At 54.2% G+C, this 17,320-nt stretch overlaps 2 non-coding genes across 2 annotated transcripts; one reads left to right on the top strand and one right to left on the bottom strand.

Annotated features, from left to right (window-relative positions):
• Window positions 1-1,823: 1,823 nt before the first annotated feature.
• Window positions 1,824-1,895, bottom strand: trnad-guc (transfer RNA aspartic acid (anticodon GUC)). Its single transcript has one exon. It is a non-coding gene; the product is annotated as a tRNA-Asp (tRNA).
• A 635-nt stretch (window positions 1,896-2,530) lies between these two features.
• trnap-ugg (transfer RNA proline (anticodon UGG)) lies at window positions 2,531-2,602 on the top strand. The gene has a single exon. It is a non-coding gene; the product is annotated as a tRNA-Pro (tRNA).
• The last annotated feature ends 14,718 nt before the right edge of the window (window positions 2,603-17,320 follow it).

Below are 17,320 nucleotides of genomic sequence, written 5' to 3'. Positions count from 1 at the left end.
AGGCTGGTTTAGTAGAGGAGGAGGCTCCTTTCTTTCATTTAGCATTTGGAATATGGATGAGTATTTATTGGATTTCAAACAAATATTTGATTTTGAAGAGAAAACAAGACCTGGAAGAGTGTTTAGAGATGGGACTAATTCTCTTGACATGTACAGTGAAGAAGAATTTCATCAACTATATTGTTTTACAAAATATACAGTCCAGGGACTGGTGGAGAAGATTTCTGGAAACATACAACATGTAACACGTACAAATAAAGCACTTTAATGCTCCTATCTGTTCACTTTTTGCAGCGCTGTGGGCTGTGTGCAGTTTTCAGTGGTGTCAGTGCCTGCTGTAGTACCTGGATCCTGAACATTTAATTGGTCTTGAACTAATATAATAATAATAATAATAATAATAATAATAATAATAATAATAACTGTACTTGACATCGATTCTGGAGATAAGCATGCTATTGTTATTTCCTCCTGCCTCATATCGCTATCTGGTACCTCTTCAATATAGGCAAAGTTTTGGGGTGTAATCTCTTTAATTGTGAGTGACAGGGGGTCGGTCTGTCTTTCTACAGGTCCACCTCCAGTTCTATTTTTTCTCTTCTTTCTTTTGCTATTTATTTTTTTTGCCTTTTTCTTAAATTCTTTCCATGCACCCTGTAGCTGTTTTACCGACCTTTTTGTAACCCTTTCCTCCTTAGAAATAAACTGTTTCTTTATTTCCACCCATGCTTTTTTCTCTGTCCTAAACTGCCTGATAATTTTTTTCAAAATCACTGTAATTGTTCCCCCTTTGTCTTTTTGTTGCTGTTTCCTTATCTAGATAAAAAATAAATAAAGGTAGGTTGCCATGGTTAGTGTAATTCTATTTATTTATCCACATTGTATTTGGCAAATACGATGGATTTATGTTTTCTTATCGTGACCTGCATTACAAAGTTGTTTTTAAGATGTTTCCTCTTTATCACGTGTATAATCTCACAATCGCCAACAGTCAACAAACACTACTTGAGATTTCAATGTAAAAAAACAAAACAAAACAACAACAAAAAAACTGTACTCTTTACGAAGTGTAAATATAAATGCTAGAAATTGCGTAGGCGACAATACGTGTCGATATTATTAATTATTATTATTGCCTTGCGCATATCTGTCCGGGACTCGGGCACTAAGGGTGGGAAAGAAAGTATATTCTTGGCAAGTACTTTAAAATATATGATTGTAATAAGTTTTACATTTGTTTCACATTTACTTATTAACCTTCATACAATTCCTTGCCGTTTGTTATATAAAAAAAGACATTGATACCACGGTGAAACAATAATTATGAGAAAAGACGTTCAGAACGGGTCTGCTACAAAGGAAAATATCGGGGATTGAAAAGGGCCTAGCGTAGTGAAAGCGGAATAAGAGCTCGATGGTGTGGAAAGCAACGGATATCGCCGTTGTTATATAGTTTTCTAAAGTACAAACATATTGTGATTAACACAGTTTAGTACAATTTACTTACACCTGACACTTACCTCCTCACTAAAGTTTACCTCCGCACTAAAAAAAAAAATGTCTACCGGTTGGGAATGTTGAATACTTTATTTGCATAATTTACTCCTCTGATTAATTTTTACTCTGAGAGTAGTAACTCATCTGTTAATTTTCTCTCGTGCAACCCAATTTTACTCTCCGAATAGCTAATCCACTTTTATGCAAGCCACCCCGTATCTGGTATCTGGTAAATAATTGTCAACTACAGTTTGTGCGTAAAATATTTAAGGAGAATATCAAATTTAAAATAAATAAATAAATAAATAAATAAATAAAAAAGGAATCTCCCCGTCGGGGAATTGAACCCCGGTCTCCCGCGTGACAGGCGGGGATACTGACCACTATACTAACGAGGAATGCCTAAACTGTAACCGTTCTGTGCTCACAAGAATACTACACTTAATGACTAATGAGAGAGTCCTCCACCTATCCAGTCGTCGCTTTTTTTTTGCTTCGTTCTGGCTCAGTGGTGCCGTCGTGACGAACTTTGCAACCTGTTGACTTTTGCATTACGTATGTGCATGAGTCAGTGTTTCGGTGAATTTTGTCCGTGATTACTAATATTAATAGCGCAAAAATAAAACAAACCGTGACGCATGCGCATATCTCAAAGTAATGCACAATTCGGCACATCGGAGCGACACTAAAATACAGATTTTTCTTAACAATTATGCAAATTTACATTTTATTTTTATAGTGAACTTTTACACATAATAGGTCATTCATGTATCTAATTATCTACAAGCATTTTCAGTCTTTCTCCATCTTGTCAGAATACTTTACTGTATTTGGGTCTGTGTTGGTGTTTGGGTCCATAGTCGTAATTGATGTACTGTTGATGTCTTCATCAGCATTTGTTCTGCCGCCTTATTGTTTGTATTAGAAAAAGCACATAATGCTCTTTTCATCGCATCAAAGGGTGTGTCCATTGAGCGCGCGAGTTCCAGCTCGAACAGTATTGCTGAAAGCACCGATCGCAACAGATATAACTGGCTCGTTGGTCTAGGGGTATGATTCTCGCTTTGGGTGCGAGAGGTCCCGGGTTCAAATCCCGGACGAGCCCTCTTTTTCTTTACTTTCTATTATTCCTTAGTTTTTTTTACAAAGCAATTCTGAAATGAACAAAAGCACAGGTAAATTAATATATAGTCAAGCACAACGAATAATACTGTAAATATGGTACAGCGGGTAAGGATTACGTATATAGGTATAGATAAAAAGCAAATATACACCATATCTGGTAAATAATTGGCAACTACAGTTTGTGCGTAAAATATTTAAGGAGAGTTTTAAAAAATATATAAAAAAATAAATTACAAAAACTCTCCCCGTTGTTTAGCTAAACCGCCCTAAACGTTTTCATTTTCATTCTCTATGGTTGTGCTAAACCACTACGGATGTAATACTGCTGCCGCCGCAACACGTTTTTGGCGCTGTTGTGCAGGTCTGTGCCTAAACTTAATGTATTGAGTTGTGCAGATCTACCAAGAGATGGCACTAAAGAGGAGCATGAAGCGTTTCATGTGCTTCGGCTCAGTGAATTTTGCGAACCAAATGATTCAGATGCTTCACTTCCCTTCCTTCCCACCATCACTAATTGCACGAATGGTTGAGTGATTGGATGAAAGTGGGGTACAGCCGGTTATACTGTACATACACAACTAAGACACCCACTTTTTCAGTTTGAGCAAGAATGCTGCAGTCTGTAACGGAGGTTAGTGTGAATAGCACGCCCATTTATCATACCAAAACTATACATTGCAATTCTATTATTTTACAACACAAGGAAGCCCCGCCAAAGCAGGACATCAAAAAATGTGTTGAAACTCGTAAATGTTCCTCTCCACGGAAATCTTTAGTAAAATACTCTTTTATTGAGATTTTACATTTTTTACATTTACACCCATTCTTTTTTTCATTCATTTTACATTTCTTTTAAAGATGACATTCATGCATACAGACATACATTTTGTTTTAAAAGCATTTAAAATACATTTAAAAACACCAAGACAATCGTGCTTTGTACATGGTTAAAACAGACACAGATTAAAATCAACATGATAAAACCTGTGCTGCTTTAAAAGTGACTGGAAAAAGAACCATCTATGAAAACAATGCTTGTGAGGGCTGGGGAGTGCTCTCTTAAAAAAGTTCAAAGGTGAACATAAAACAGAACAATAAAACTATAGAACTAAAACTAAAGGGGACAGGGGGTCTTTCTAAATAAATGAATAAACATTTATTTATTCATTCATTTATTTATTCATTTATTTATTTCTCTATGTATTTATTTTTAATTTTGGCATGGATAGTCCTCCATATATGTCACAGGAGAGATTGTCTGCATTGGCTGTACTGTCAATTGAAAGACAAGTACACTTTTTTGATGTAATCGAAAAATGTGCATTATTTGAAATCTGCTGTGTAGACCTTGTGTTAGAAACTAAAAATATACGATTTGACATTATTTACAAAGAAGAAATGTATTTGTATTATTATTATTATTATTATTATTATTATTATTATTATTATTATTATTATTATTGTTGTTGTTGTTGTTGTTGTTGTTGTTGTTGTTGTTGTAATTGTATTATTACTACTACTACTACTACTACTACTACTGTGAGGTCGCACTTTTCTGTGAGCTCCTCACTTCCCCCATTAAAAACATTTAAAACAGTTGTTTCAACTTTTTATTTTTCAATTCTTTTTATAATTTCACTTATCTAAAGTAGTAGTGCACCTTTTAGTTGAAAAATATTCTGGTTAAGTTGTTTTATTTTTTAAATAAAACACTTTATTAGTTGTTCCTTTTCTCTCCCTGCACTTGCCTACATAAGCAAGTGCAGGAGAGATTTTTCTTTCTTTGAATTTTCTTTCTTTTTAAAAACACTCTTTTATTAATTCATTAATTTTACCTTAAAGCTTTTATTTTTGTCTTTTTAAGAAAATTATTTTTATGTAAGTAGCTGTTTTTAGTTTTTAGTAAAAAATCGTTTTGTTTTCAAAATCCCCCATCTCTGCTGTGTGCAGAGTGGGGGAAGGGCAGGCAGGGAGCACAGGCCGTGTGCTCCTTTGTTTGCCCTTTGTTTGTCTTTTGATTTAATTTTAAGTTTAAAACTATTTATTAGTTTTAGACTTTGATTTATTTTTGAATTTTCTTTGTGCCCCTGCACTATTGTAGTGCAGGGGTGGGTGAATTTGTATTTGTTTATTTATTTAAAAGTAAACAAATACGTTTGTTTGTATTAAAAAAAAAAAAAAAAAAAAAAAAAAAAAAAAAAAAAAAAAAATCCCTTTGTTTTTTGATTGTTTTATTTTTTGTTGTGTGTGTGCCCCTGCACTATTGAAGTGCAGGGGTGTGTGTGTGTAAATTTTATTTTTTCGTTGTTTTAAAATAAATTAATACTTTCTGTTTGTTTGTTTAATTTTTTACTTTGCTACTCCTGCATTATTGGAGTGCAGGGGTAGCTATTTTTCGTTTATTTAATTTAAAAAAAAAAAAAAAAAAAAAAAAAAAAAAAAAAAAAAAAAAAAAAAAATTATTACGAATTTTGTTTTGATTTAAAACTTTTCTGTTCTGTGCGCCCCTGCACTATTGGAGTGCAGGGGTGTGCAAATTGTGTTTGTTTTATTTTTTTTTTGAACTATTGTTTGTTTCTTGTTTAATTAATAAATAAATAAATACATAAATAAAGAAATAAATAATACAAATAAAAGTAAATAATGAGTGGGCAGACACCACAGCCCCCCAAGCAATGGGCAAAGGCGGCCGCGAGCAACGCGGCCCCCCCATTTAAAAATATCACCAGGAGGCACGGGGTCAGGTGCCTCCTGCGAGACTCCCTCTCGATCGAGGGCTTCGTCAAGGCCATGGCGAAGGCGGTGGGACCAGCAGCGATCGTGGCGGCCTCCAAAATGTACGGGAAAGCCGTCTTTTTCCTGAAATCGGAGGCCGCCGCGAACACCGCGATCGAGAGGGGTCTCAGCGTGGGGGGCATGTTTGTCCCCATCGAGCCCCTCGCGGGGCTGGGCAGCAGGGTCATCCTGTCCAACGTGCCACCGTTTATTCAGGATGCCCTGCTCATGCCCCATCTGCAAGCCCTGGGGGAGGTCAAGACGGCCATCCACCCCATCCCCCTGGGCTGCAGAGACCAGGCCTTCCGCCACATCCTGTCCTTCCGCCGTCAGGTGACCATCCACCTGGCGGGGAGGGACACTGCGGAGGGCAGCTTTGTGGTCCCCTTCGAGGGGACCAATTACGTTATCTTTTATTCCTCGGAGGAGGTGCGGTGCTTTCACTGCAAGGAGCTGGGGCACCAGAAAAAGAGGTGCCCCAAGCTCCAGAAAAGCGCAAAGGCACCCGCGCAGGCACCGCGCCCCTCCGAGTCCACCTCGCCCCCGGGGCCCTCCAAGAGGCCCGCAGAGAAGGGGGGCAAAAAAGTACCCGCCCCCCTCCCAGTAACATCCGGGGAGGGAAAGGGAGAGAGGGCCCCCGAGGCGGCCGGACCCTCCGCGCCTCTCGAAAGCGCGCGGGGGGAGAAGGCCGCCGAGTGGACCTTGGTCGCCCGCCGGAAGAAGAAGGTGGCGGCCAGGTCCACCGGGGAGGCCAAGCGGGGGGAGACGAAGCCCGCCGCCGCACCATCTGGCGGTGGGTCAGGGGGAGTCTCAGAGAAAGGGACTCCCTCGACGGCACCCCCCGCGAGGCAGGGCGGCAAAGCCGCCCGCAAAACCAAGCACCTCATCCCCGGGTATGATGACAGAAGCGCTGCCGGAGGCATGCTCCCCGTCGCCGTGGCAGGGCAGGGGACAGACTCCGGCAGCATCAGGGGGAAGAGGAAGGCGCAAGCGCGTCTTCCCACGTGTGCACGCAAGTGCACACGTCTCGGCCTCTTGCTGAGGGTCCCCGGGGGGGCGATGGAGGGCCCCCAGAAACGAAAGAGACCGCCTCGGCATCCCCCCTCTACCGGCGACGAGGGCTCCGGCCCTCGTGCTGCCACAGAGGGGGAGAAAGATCCATCTCCCGAGGCGGTCCGGGGCTCCGCAAAGGCAGCGGAGCCCATGGAAGAGGCCCCCGCCGAGAGGCCAAAGGGGAGGGAGGAACCCGCGAGGGCAAAAGAAGCCCTTCGGGTAGATCCCCTCCCCGTCACACCACAGACCTCGGAGGCCGGCCCCGACCCTGCCATCGGGGGGCCGGCCGCAGCGGATGTCGCCGAGGGGGCGCAGGAGGGGCCCCCGAAGGAACAGCTGCCTCGGGAACCGCCTTCCTCCGACGGCGACGCGGGTCCTGAACCCTGTGTTGCCGAGGAGGGGGCGGCGGAACCAGCTCTCGAGGCAGGCGTGGGCTCCGCGGACAAAGCGGAGCCCATGCAGGCGATCCCCGCCGAGGGGCCGGAGGGGGAGGACCAACTACCCCTCCCGGAACAACAGCTGCCTCGGGCTCCCGAGGCAAGCGTGGGCTCCGCGGATAATGCGGAGCCCATGCAGGCGACCCCGGCCGAGGGGCCGGACGGGGAGGAACGACTACCCCTCCCGGAACAACAGCTGCCTCGGGCTCCCGCCTCCGTGGAGGAGGCGGATCCGGCTCCCGAGGCAAGCGTGGGCTCCGCAGACAACGCGGAGCCCATGCAGGCGACCCCCGCCGAGGGGCCGGAGGGGGAGGAACAATTACCCCTCCCGGAACAAGAGCTGCCTCGGGCTCCCGAGGCAAGCGTGGGCTCCGCGGATAATGCGGAGCCCATGCAGGCGACCCCGGCCGAGGGGCCGGAGGGGGGGGACGAACCACCCCTCCCACAACAAGAACTGCCTCTGGCTCCCGTCTCCGGGGAGGAGGCGGATCCAGCTCCCGAGGCAAGCGTGGGCTCCGCAGACAACGCGGAGCCCATGCAAGCGACCCCCACCGAGGGGTCGGAGGGGGGGGAAGAACCACCCCTCCCGGAACAAGATCTGCCTCAGGCTCCCCTCTCCTGCGGCGACGGGGGTTCCGGCCCTCGTGCCGCCGCGGAGGGGGAGGAGAAAACACCCCCTGAGGCAGAGGCGGGCTCAGAGGAGCCCGCGTTTACATTGGTCTCCGGAGCGCGGAAGGGAGGGGAAGAACCGGAGAGGGCAGAAGGTGGTGCCCTCGCGGTAGATCCCCTCCCCGAAGCGCAACGGGGCCAAGAAACCGGTCCCCGACCCAGCATCGAGGGGCCGGTTCCAGTCACCGAGGGGGCGCGGGAGGAGCCCCTGAAACAGCAACCGGTGACTGATGCGGAGGAAGGGGAAGGACCCGAAAGGGTGTATCCCCTTTCTCTAGGGGAGGGAGGGGAAGGACCCGAGAGGGTGGATCCCCTTCCTTCGAGGGAAGAGGACGGGCCTGAGACCGTGCCTCGGACCTCAAAGGAGGGACCCAGAGCGGGGACGACGAGACCGTCCGGCTCGGCGGTGTACGTCGAGCGTCCGTCTGCGCCCCCGAAATCGAGGGTGCAGACGGTCCCCGCCAGGGTTCCTCCGCCGATCTCTCCCGCCGCGTCCCCTGGGGGGGGGGCGCTGGGGGAGTCGGTTAAGATCAAAATAAGACGCAACGCGCTCACCCACCAACGTGAGTGCGTTGTGCTTCTCCACCGCGAGGGGGGCGGTGGAGAACCGGAGGAGAGGGAGGAGGACTCCGAGTCCGCGTGCAGCGTGGGCTCGGAGAGTCTGTCCGCCCCTTCTCCGGACATCCCTGCGGCGGAGCTCCTGGAGTTCCTGGAGGCCACCATCCACCGCAGGGACAAGGTCCAGCTGGCCCTGGACAAATGGGGGGATTTCCAGAGGATCCTCAACTCTGTGAGATCCTTCCTCAGGGCCAGCCACGCCAGCAAAACTTCGGGCACGTGCGTGCACATACGTGCCCGAAAGTTTCACGACCAGTTGGTGAACTTCGGGAGATCTCAGGATCTCCCGTGAGTGTCGCCAACTACTCCTGACAGAGGACCATGTATCGCATCGGGACCGTGAACGTCAACGGATGCAAGGACCATTTCCGCAGGGCCCAGGTAATCTCCTTCCTGAAAAAAGGGGGTTACTCTGTGTGCTTCCTGCAGGAAACCCACTCCACCCCGCAGGCCGAGGCCAACTGGCTGCTGGAGTGGGGGGGGAGAGTGTCCTTCAGCCACCTCACCGAGTCATCTTGTGGGGTGGCGACGCTCTTCTCCGGGTCCTTTGTTCCCACGGTGCTCGATGTGGTCAACGTCGTGCCGGGCCGTCTGTTGCACCACCGGATCCGGGACGGGGACGCTACCGTTCACCTGGTGAACGCGTACGCCCCGTCCACGGGTCCGGCGAGGGTCCAGTTTTTCCGCCGGATGTCGGCCCACCTGAACACCATCGGCGCCGACGAGCTCGTGGTCCTCGGGGGTGACTTCAACTGCACCCTCGAGGCCGCGGACCGGGTGGGGCGCGAGCCCTACCCGCTCTCGTCGGCCGCCCTGAGAGAGCTGATCACTCGGCTCTCTCTGGTCGACATCTGGCGGTGGCAACACCCGGACGCCTCGGCCTTCACCTTCACCCGGGTGAGGGAGGGGCGGGTGTCTCAGTCCCGGATCGACAGGTTCTACGTGTCGCGGAACCACGCTCATTGCGTTCGCGCCTCCGACATCAGGCCGGCGCCGTTCACGGACCACAACCTGGTGGCCGTGACGGTGGCCGTGGTGCCAGCTAGGCATTCTTCAGCCTACTGGCACTTCAACAACAGCCTGTTGGAGGACGAGCGCTTTGAGCGGTCTTTCCGGGACTTTTGGACGGTCTGGCACGACAGGCGATCTCGCTTCCCCACCTGGCGTCAGTGGTGGGACGTGGGGAAAGCGCAGATCAAGGTCCTCTGTCAGGAGTACACGAGGGGCGCGAGCAGGCGGAGGGACTCGCGGATCGAGCGGCTGGAAAGGGAGCTGCTCGGTCTGGAGAGCCGCCTGGCTCGCGGGGACCAACTCGAGCAGAGCGCGTACGAGGAGAAGAAGTGCACCCTGCGGGACCTGCAGCTCCAGCGGTCCCGGGGGGCGTTTGTGCGCTCGCGGGTCCAGTTCCTTCGGGAGATGGACCGCGGCACACACTTCTTCTACGCGTTGGAGAAAAAGAAGGGAGACCGTAAGAACATCACCTGCCTCCTGGCGGACGACGGCTCCCTTCTGACGGATCCGGAGAGCGTGAACGAGAGGGCCAGGGCTTTCTACTCTGCCCTCTTCTCTCCGGATCCCGTCGACTCCGACGCGTGCAGGGTTCTGTGGGATGGGCTTCCCACGGTCGGCGAGGGCGTCCGGGACGAGTTCGAGGGCCAGCTGACCCTGGCCGAGCTCTCCGACGCCCTCAGTCAGATGCCCTATAACAAATCGCCGGGCATCGACGGGCTGACCGTGGAGTTCTACAAGAAGTTTTGGGACTTGCTGGGGCCCGCCTTTGCGCGGGTCCTGGCGGAAGCCTACGAGACCGGGGAGATGCCCCTTTCGATGAGGCGGGCGGTGTTAACGCTCCTGCCCAAGAAGGGGGATCTCCGCTGCCTAAAGAACTGGCGCCCGGTCTCGCTGCTATGCACGGACTACAAAATCGTGGCCAAGGCCGCCTCCATGAGGCTCAAGTCCGTGCTGGCAGACGTGATCCACCCCGACCAGTCCTACACGGTCCCGAACCGGACGATTTTCGATAACATCTTTCTGGTTCGGGACCTCCTGCACTACTGCAGGAGGACTGGTCAGTCGGTCGCCTTCCTGTCGCTGGATCAGGAGAAGGCGTTCGACCGGGTGGATCACGAGTATCTCTTCGGAACCCTGCGAGCATTCGGATTCGGGCCGCGCTTTGTCGGTCTGTTCCGGATGCTGTACGCCTCTGCCGAGTGCCTAGTAAAGGTTAACTGGTCCCTGACCGCGCCCCTCGCGTTCAGGAGAGGAGTGCGTCAGGGCTGCCCTCTGTCCGGACAACTGTACGCGCTGTGCATCGAGCCCTTCCTCTGCCTCCTTCGCAGGAGGCTCACGGGGTTGGCGCTCGGCGCGCCGGACACGAGGGTGGTCCTGTCGGCCTACGCCGACGACGTGCTCCTGGTGGCCTCCGACCCGGTTGACCTGGAGAGGATGCGGAGCTGCCAGAGCGTCTACTCTGCCGCTTCCTCTGCCAGGATCAACTGGGACAAGTGCTCCGGGTTACTGGTGGGTCCCTGGCGGGTGGACTCCCTCCCTGTCGCGCTCCAGCAGTTCAAGTGGAGCGCGGACAGTTTCAAATATCTGGGAGTCCACCTGAGCCCCGCGGAGACCTCGGTCGCAGCCAACTGGGTGGAGTTGGAGGACAAGGTGGCTGCTCGGCTGAGGTCGTGGTCGGGTCTGCTGAGACTGCTTTCCTTCAGGGGACGGGCTTTAGTGATTAACCAACTGGTGGCGTCGATGCTTTGGCATCGACTCACTGTCCTGAGCCCGCCCCCTGAGTTTGTGTCCAGGGTCCAGAGGAAGCTGACGGACTTCTTCTGGGCCGGAAAGCACTGGGTCTCTGCGGCGGTTCTGAGCCTCCCTCTGGCCGAGGGAGGCCAAGGGTTGGTGTGCATCAAGAGCCAGGTGCACACCTTCCGCCTCCAGACGCTGCAGAGATTCCTGTACGCAGACCCGGCCCCGCAGTGGTGCACGCTGGCGTCGCTTCTGTTGCGCCAGCTGCACGACCTGGGCTACGACCGGCAGCTCTTTTGGATCGACCTCCGGGGAATCCGTCTCCCCGAGCTGCCGGTCTTTTACCAGGACCTGCTCAGGACCCGGAGCATGTTTAACGTCGGCCGAGACGCCGTTCCGACCGAGGGCGAGGAACTCCTGCTGGAGCCCCTGCTGCACAACCCCCACCTGGGTGCGCAGGTGTTGGAGTCCCCCTCGGTGCGGCGCGCGCTGATCTCGGCCAAGGTGACCAGAGTCTGGGATCTCCTGGATCGCGAGCGGTCCGAGTGGCTGACCCCCGAGTCGCTCGTCGCCAGGGCGGCTCGGGCGACCGTCAGGACGGCCGGCCGCGCGATCCGGGAGTGCAAAGCAGCGTTGCACCCAGACTCTGTCAGGTATCTCGAGGGAGTTCTCAGGACCGGGGAGCCATCTTCCACCCCCCCCCCTACCCCCGGCTCTCCGGTCCTGCTGATCGAACCCAAGGCGCGGGCCCCCCCCCGGCCTCCCCTCGAGAACAACCTGAGCAGGATCTCGCGGTTCTCCTCGACGCCCCTCCGATCGGCGTCGAGGAGGACCCTGTACGCGATGACGCTCCACACCCTCCACTTCCTCGCCCTCGTCTCCCGCCGAGACACCGCTTGGCGGGAGACCCTCCGACCACCGGAGGGCGTCGGTCCCCAGTGGGAGGCCCTGTACTCCCCGCTGATCTCCAGGGGAGCTGGGGACTTGGGGTGGAGGGTCCTGCACGGAGCGCTCGCGTCAGGAGAGATCCTGCGTCACTTTACCGACTCGGACGCCGCATGCCCTTTCTGCGGTCAGTCCGAGTCGGTAGCACATATTTATTTTCTGTGCGCCAGGCTGCAGCCGTTTTTCCTGCTGCTGAGGAATTTGTTGCTGCAGTTCTGGCTGCATTTTTCACCCACCCTCCTCATTTTCGGGCACCCTGTTCATGGCTCCAGCAAGAAGAGGGACCTCCTCGTGAATCTGCTCCTGGCTCTTGCTAAACTGGCAATTTACAAGACCAGGAAGCGTAAGATGATCGGGGAGGGTCTCTTTGATTGCGGGGCCATGTTCAGGGCCCTTGTCCGTTCCCGGGTTCAGTTAGAGCACGCCCACGCGGAGTCTGCTGGCGACATGACATCTTTTGTCGACCAGTGGGCTCTGGGGGGCGTGCTCTGTACCACCTCCCCTTTGGTTATAAACATTTAATTTACAGTCCTTTTTACCGGGTTTTCTGTTTATTAGTTAAGGCCTAGTCCTTGTTGGCACCCCTATTTTAGGGGTGCTAAATTGAATTTTTTCTCCGGCCGCCTTTGTGCTGCCGGTGCACCGAATGCCACTGGGCGGTCGGTGTCGTCCGGCCTACTAGGCCTTAAATAGGACTACTACTACTACTGTGAGGTCGCACTTTTCTGTGAGCTCCTCACTTCCCCCATTAAAAACATTTAAAACAGTTGTTTCAACTTTTTATTTTTCAATTCTTTTTATAATTTCACTTATCTAAAGTAGTAGTGCACCTTTTAGTTGAAAAACATTCTGGTGAAGTTGTTTTATTTTTTAAATAAAACACTTTATTAGTTTGTCCTTTTCTCTCCCTGCACTTGCCTACATAAGCAAGTGCAGGAGAGATTTTTCTTTCTTTGAATTTTCTTTCTTTTTAAAACACTCCTTTTATTAATTCATTAATTTTACTTTAAAGCTTTTATTTTTGTCTTTTTAGGAAAATTATTTTTATATAAATAGCTGTTTTTGGTTTTTAGTTAAAAATCGTTTTGTTTTAAAAATCCCCCATCTCTGCTGTGTGCAGAGTGGGGGAAGGGCAGGCAGGGAGCACAGGCCGTGTGCTCCTTTGTTTGCCCTTTGTTTGTTTTTTGAATTTCTTTTAAGTTTAAAACTATTTATTAGTTTTAGACTTTGATTTATTTTTGAATTTTCTTTGTGCCCCTGCACTATTGTAGTGCAGGGGTGGGTGAATTTGTATTTGTTTATTTATTTAAAAGTAAACAAATACGTTTGTTTGTATTAAAAAAAAAAAAAAAAAAAATTTACTAATTTTGTTTTGATTTAAAACTTTTCTGTTCTGTGCGCCCCTGCACTATTGGAGTGCAGGGGGGTGCAATTTGTGTTTGTTTTTTTTTTTTTTTTTTTTTTTTTTTTTTTTTGAACAATTGTTTGTTTCTTGTTTGATTAATAAATAAATAAATAAATAAATAAATAAATAATACAAATAAAAAATAAACAATGAGCGGGCAGACACCACAGCCCCCCAGACAATGGGCAAAGGCGGCCGCGAGCAACGCGCCCCCCCCATTTAAAAACATCACCAGGAGGCACGGGGTCAGGTGCCTCCTGCGAGACTCCCTCTCGATCGAGGGCTTCGTCAAAGCTATGGCGAAGGCGGTGGGACCAGCAGCGATCGTGGCGGCCTCCAAAATGTACGGGAAAGCCGTCTTTTTCCTGAGATCGGAGGCCGCCGCGAACACCGCGATCGAGAGGGGTCTCAGCGTGGGGGGCATGTTTGTCCCCATCGAGCCCCTCGCGGGGCTGGGCAGCAGGGTCATCCTGTCCAACGTGCCACCGTTTATTCAGGATGCCCTGCTCATGCCCCATCTGCAAGCCCTGGGGGAGGTCAAGACGGCCATCCACCCCATCCCCCTGGGCTGCAGAGACCAGGCCCTCCGCCACATCCTGTCCTTCCGCCGCCAGGTGACCGTCCACCTGGCGGGGAGGGACACCGCGGAGGGCAGTTTTGTGGTCCCCTTCGAGGGGACCAATTACGTCATTTTCTATTCCTCGGAGGAGGTGCGGTGCTTTCACTGCAAGGAGCTGGGGCACCAGAAGAAGAGGTGCCCCAAGCTCCAGCAAAGCGCAAAGCCACCCGCGCAGGCACCGCGCCCCTCCGAGTCCACCTCGCCCCCGGGGCCCTCCAAGAGGCCCGCAGAGAAGGGGGGCAAAAAAGTACCCGCCCCCCTCCCAGTAACACCCGGGGGGGGAAAGGGAGAGAGGGCCCCCGAGGCGGCCGGACCCTCCGCGCCTCCCGAAAGCGCGCGGGGGGAGAAGGCCGCCGAGTGGACCTTGGTCGCCCGCCGTAAGAAGAAGGTGGCGGCCAGGTCCACCGGGGAGGCCAAGCGGGGGGAGACGAAGCCCGCCGCCGCACCATCTGGCGGTGGGTCAGGGGGAGTCCCAGACAAAGGTACTCCCTCGACGGCACCCCCCGCGAGGCAGGGCGGCAAAGCCGCCCGCAAAACCAAGCACCTCATCCCCGGGTACGAAGAGAGAAGCGGTGCCGGAGGTGTGCTCCCCGTCGCCGTGGCAGGGCAGGGGACAACCTCCGGCAGCCTCAGGGGGAAAAGGAAGGCGCAGGCGCGTCTTCCCACGTGTGCACGCAAGTGCACACGTCTCGGCCTCTTGCTGAGGGTCCCCGGGGGGGCGATGGAGGGCCCCCAAAAAAGAAAAAGACCGCCTCGGCGTCCCCCCTCTACCGGCGACGAGGGCTCCGGCCCTCGTGCCGCCGCGGAGGGGGAGAAGGAACCACCCCCCGAGGCGGTCCGGGGCTCCGCAAAGGCAGCGGAGCCCATGGAAGAGGCCCCCGCCGAGAGGCCAAAGGGGAGGGAGGAACCCGCGAGGGCAAAAGAAGCCCTTCGGGTAGATCCCCTCCCCGTCACATCACAGACCTCGGAAGCCGGCCCCGATTCTATCATCGAGGGGCCGGCCGCAGCGGAGGTCGCCGAGGGGGCGCAGGAGGGGCCCCCGAAAGAACAGCTGCCTCGGGCACCGCCTTCCTCCGACGGCGACGCGGGTCCTGAACCCTGTGTTGCCGAGGAGGGGGCGGCGGAACCAGCTCCCGAGGCAGGCGTGGGCTCCGCGGACAAAGCGGAGCCCATGCAGGCGATCCCCGCCGAGGGGCCGGAGGGGGAGGACCAACTACCCCTCCCGGAACAACAGCTGCCTCGGGCTCCCGAGGCAAGCGTGGGCTCCGCGGACAATGCGGAGCCCATGCAGGCGACCCCGGCCGAGGGGCCGGAGGGGGAGGAACGACTACCCCTCCCGGAACAACAGCTGCCTCGGGCTCCCGAGGCAAGCGTGGGCTCCGCGGATAATGCGGAGCCCATGCAGGCAACCCCGGCCGAGGGGCCGGACGGGGAGGAACGACTACCCCTCCCGGAACAACAGCTGCCTCGGGCTCCCGCCTCCGTGGAGGAGGCGGATCCGGCTCCCGAGGCAAGCGTGGGCTCCGCAGACAACGCGGAGCCCATGCAGGCGACCCCCGCCGAGGGGCCGGAGGGGGAGGAACAATTACCCCTCCCGGAACAAGAGCTGCCTCGGGCTCCCGAGGCAAGCGTGGGCTCCGCGGATAATGCGGAGCCCATGCAGGCGACCCCGGCCGAGGGGCCGGAGGGGGGGGACGAACCACCCCTCCCACAACAAGAACTGCCTCTGGCTCCCGTCTCCGGGGAGGAGGCGGTTTCGGCCCCCGAGGCAAGCGTGGGCTCCGCAGACAACGCGGAGCCCATGCAAGCGACCCCCGCCGAGGGGTCGGAGGGGGGGGAAGAACCACCCCTCCCGGAACAAGATCTGCCTCAGGCTCCCCTCTCCTGCGGCGACGGGGGTTCTGGCCCTCGTGCCGCCGCGGAGGGGGAGGAGAAAACACCCCCTGAGGCAGAGGCGGGCTCTGAGGGGCCCGCGTTTACATTGGTCTCCGGAGCGCGGAAGGGAGGGGAAGAACCGGAGAGGGCAGAAGGTGGTGCCCTCGCGGTAGATCCCCTCCCCGAAGCGCAACGGGGCCAAGAAACCGGTCCCCGACCCAGCATCGAGGGGCCGGTTCCAGTCACCGAGGGGGCGCGGGAGGAGCCCCTGAAACAGCAACCGGTGACTGATGCGGAGGAAGGGGAAGGACCCGAAAGGGTGTATCCCCTTTCTCTAGGGGAGGGAGGGGAAGGACCCGAGAGGGTGGATCCCCTTCCTTCGAGGGAAGAGGACGGGCCTGAGACCGTGCCTCGGACCTCAAAGGAGGGACCCAGAGCGGGGACGACGAGACCGTCCGGCTCGGCGGTGTACGTCGAGCGTCCGTCTGCGCCCCCGAAGTCGAGGGTGCAGACGGTCCCCGCCAGGGTCCCTCCGCCGATCTCTCCCGCCGCGTCCCCTGGGGGGGGGGCGCTGGGAGAGTCGGTCAAAATTAAAATCAGACGCAACGCGCTCACCCACCAACGTGAGTGCGTTGTGCTTCTCCACCGCGAGGGGGGCGGTGGAGAACCGGAGGAGCGGGAGGAGGACTCGGAATCCGCATGTAGCGTGGGCTCGGAGAGTCTGTCCGCCCCTTCTCCGGACATCCCTGCGGCGGAGCTCCTGGATTTCTTGGAGGCCACCATCCACCGCAGGGACAAGGTCCAGCTGGCCCTGGACAAATGGGGGGATTTCCAGAGAATCCTAAACTCTGTGAGATCCTTCCTCAGGGCCAGCCACGCCAGCAAAACTTCGGGCACGAGCGTGCACATTCGTGCCCGAAAGTTTCACGACCAGTTGGTGAACTTCGGGAGAACTCAGGATCTCCCGTGAGTGTCGCCAACTACACCTGACAGAGGACCATGTATCGCATCGGGACCGTGAACGTCAACGGATGCAAGGACCATTTCCGCAGGGCCCAGGTAATCTCCTTCCTGAAAAAAGGGGGTTACTCTGTGTGCTTCCTGCAGGAAACCCACTCCACCCCGCAGGCCGAGGCCAACTGGCTGCTGGAGTGGGGGGGGAGAGTGTCGTTCAGCCACCTCACCGAGTCATCTTGTGGGGTGGCGACGCTCTTCTCCGGGTCCTTTGTTCCCACGGTGCTCGATGTGGTCAACGTCGTGCCGGGCCGTCTGTTGCACCACCGGATCCGGGACGGGGACGCTACCGTTCACCTGGTGAACGCGTACGCCCCGTCCACGGGTCCGGCGAGGGTCCAGTTTTTCCGCCGGATGTCGGCCCACCTGAACACCATCGGCGCCGACGAGCTCGTGGTCCTCGGGGGTGACTTCAACTGCACCCTCGAGGCCGCGGACCGGGTGGGGCGCGAGCCCTACCCGCTCTCGTCGGCCGCCCTGAGAGAGCTGATCGCTCGGCTCTCTCTGGTCGACATCTGGCGGTGGCAACACCCGGACGCC

Source organism: Acipenser ruthenus, chromosome 27 (genome assembly GCF_902713425.1).
Source record: "Acipenser ruthenus chromosome 27, fAciRut3.2 maternal haplotype, whole genome shotgun sequence".
In the NCBI taxonomy this organism is placed as follows: Eukaryota; Metazoa; Chordata; class Actinopteri; order Acipenseriformes; family Acipenseridae; genus Acipenser; species Acipenser ruthenus.
This window is presented reverse-complemented; position numbering and strand designations above follow the sequence as displayed.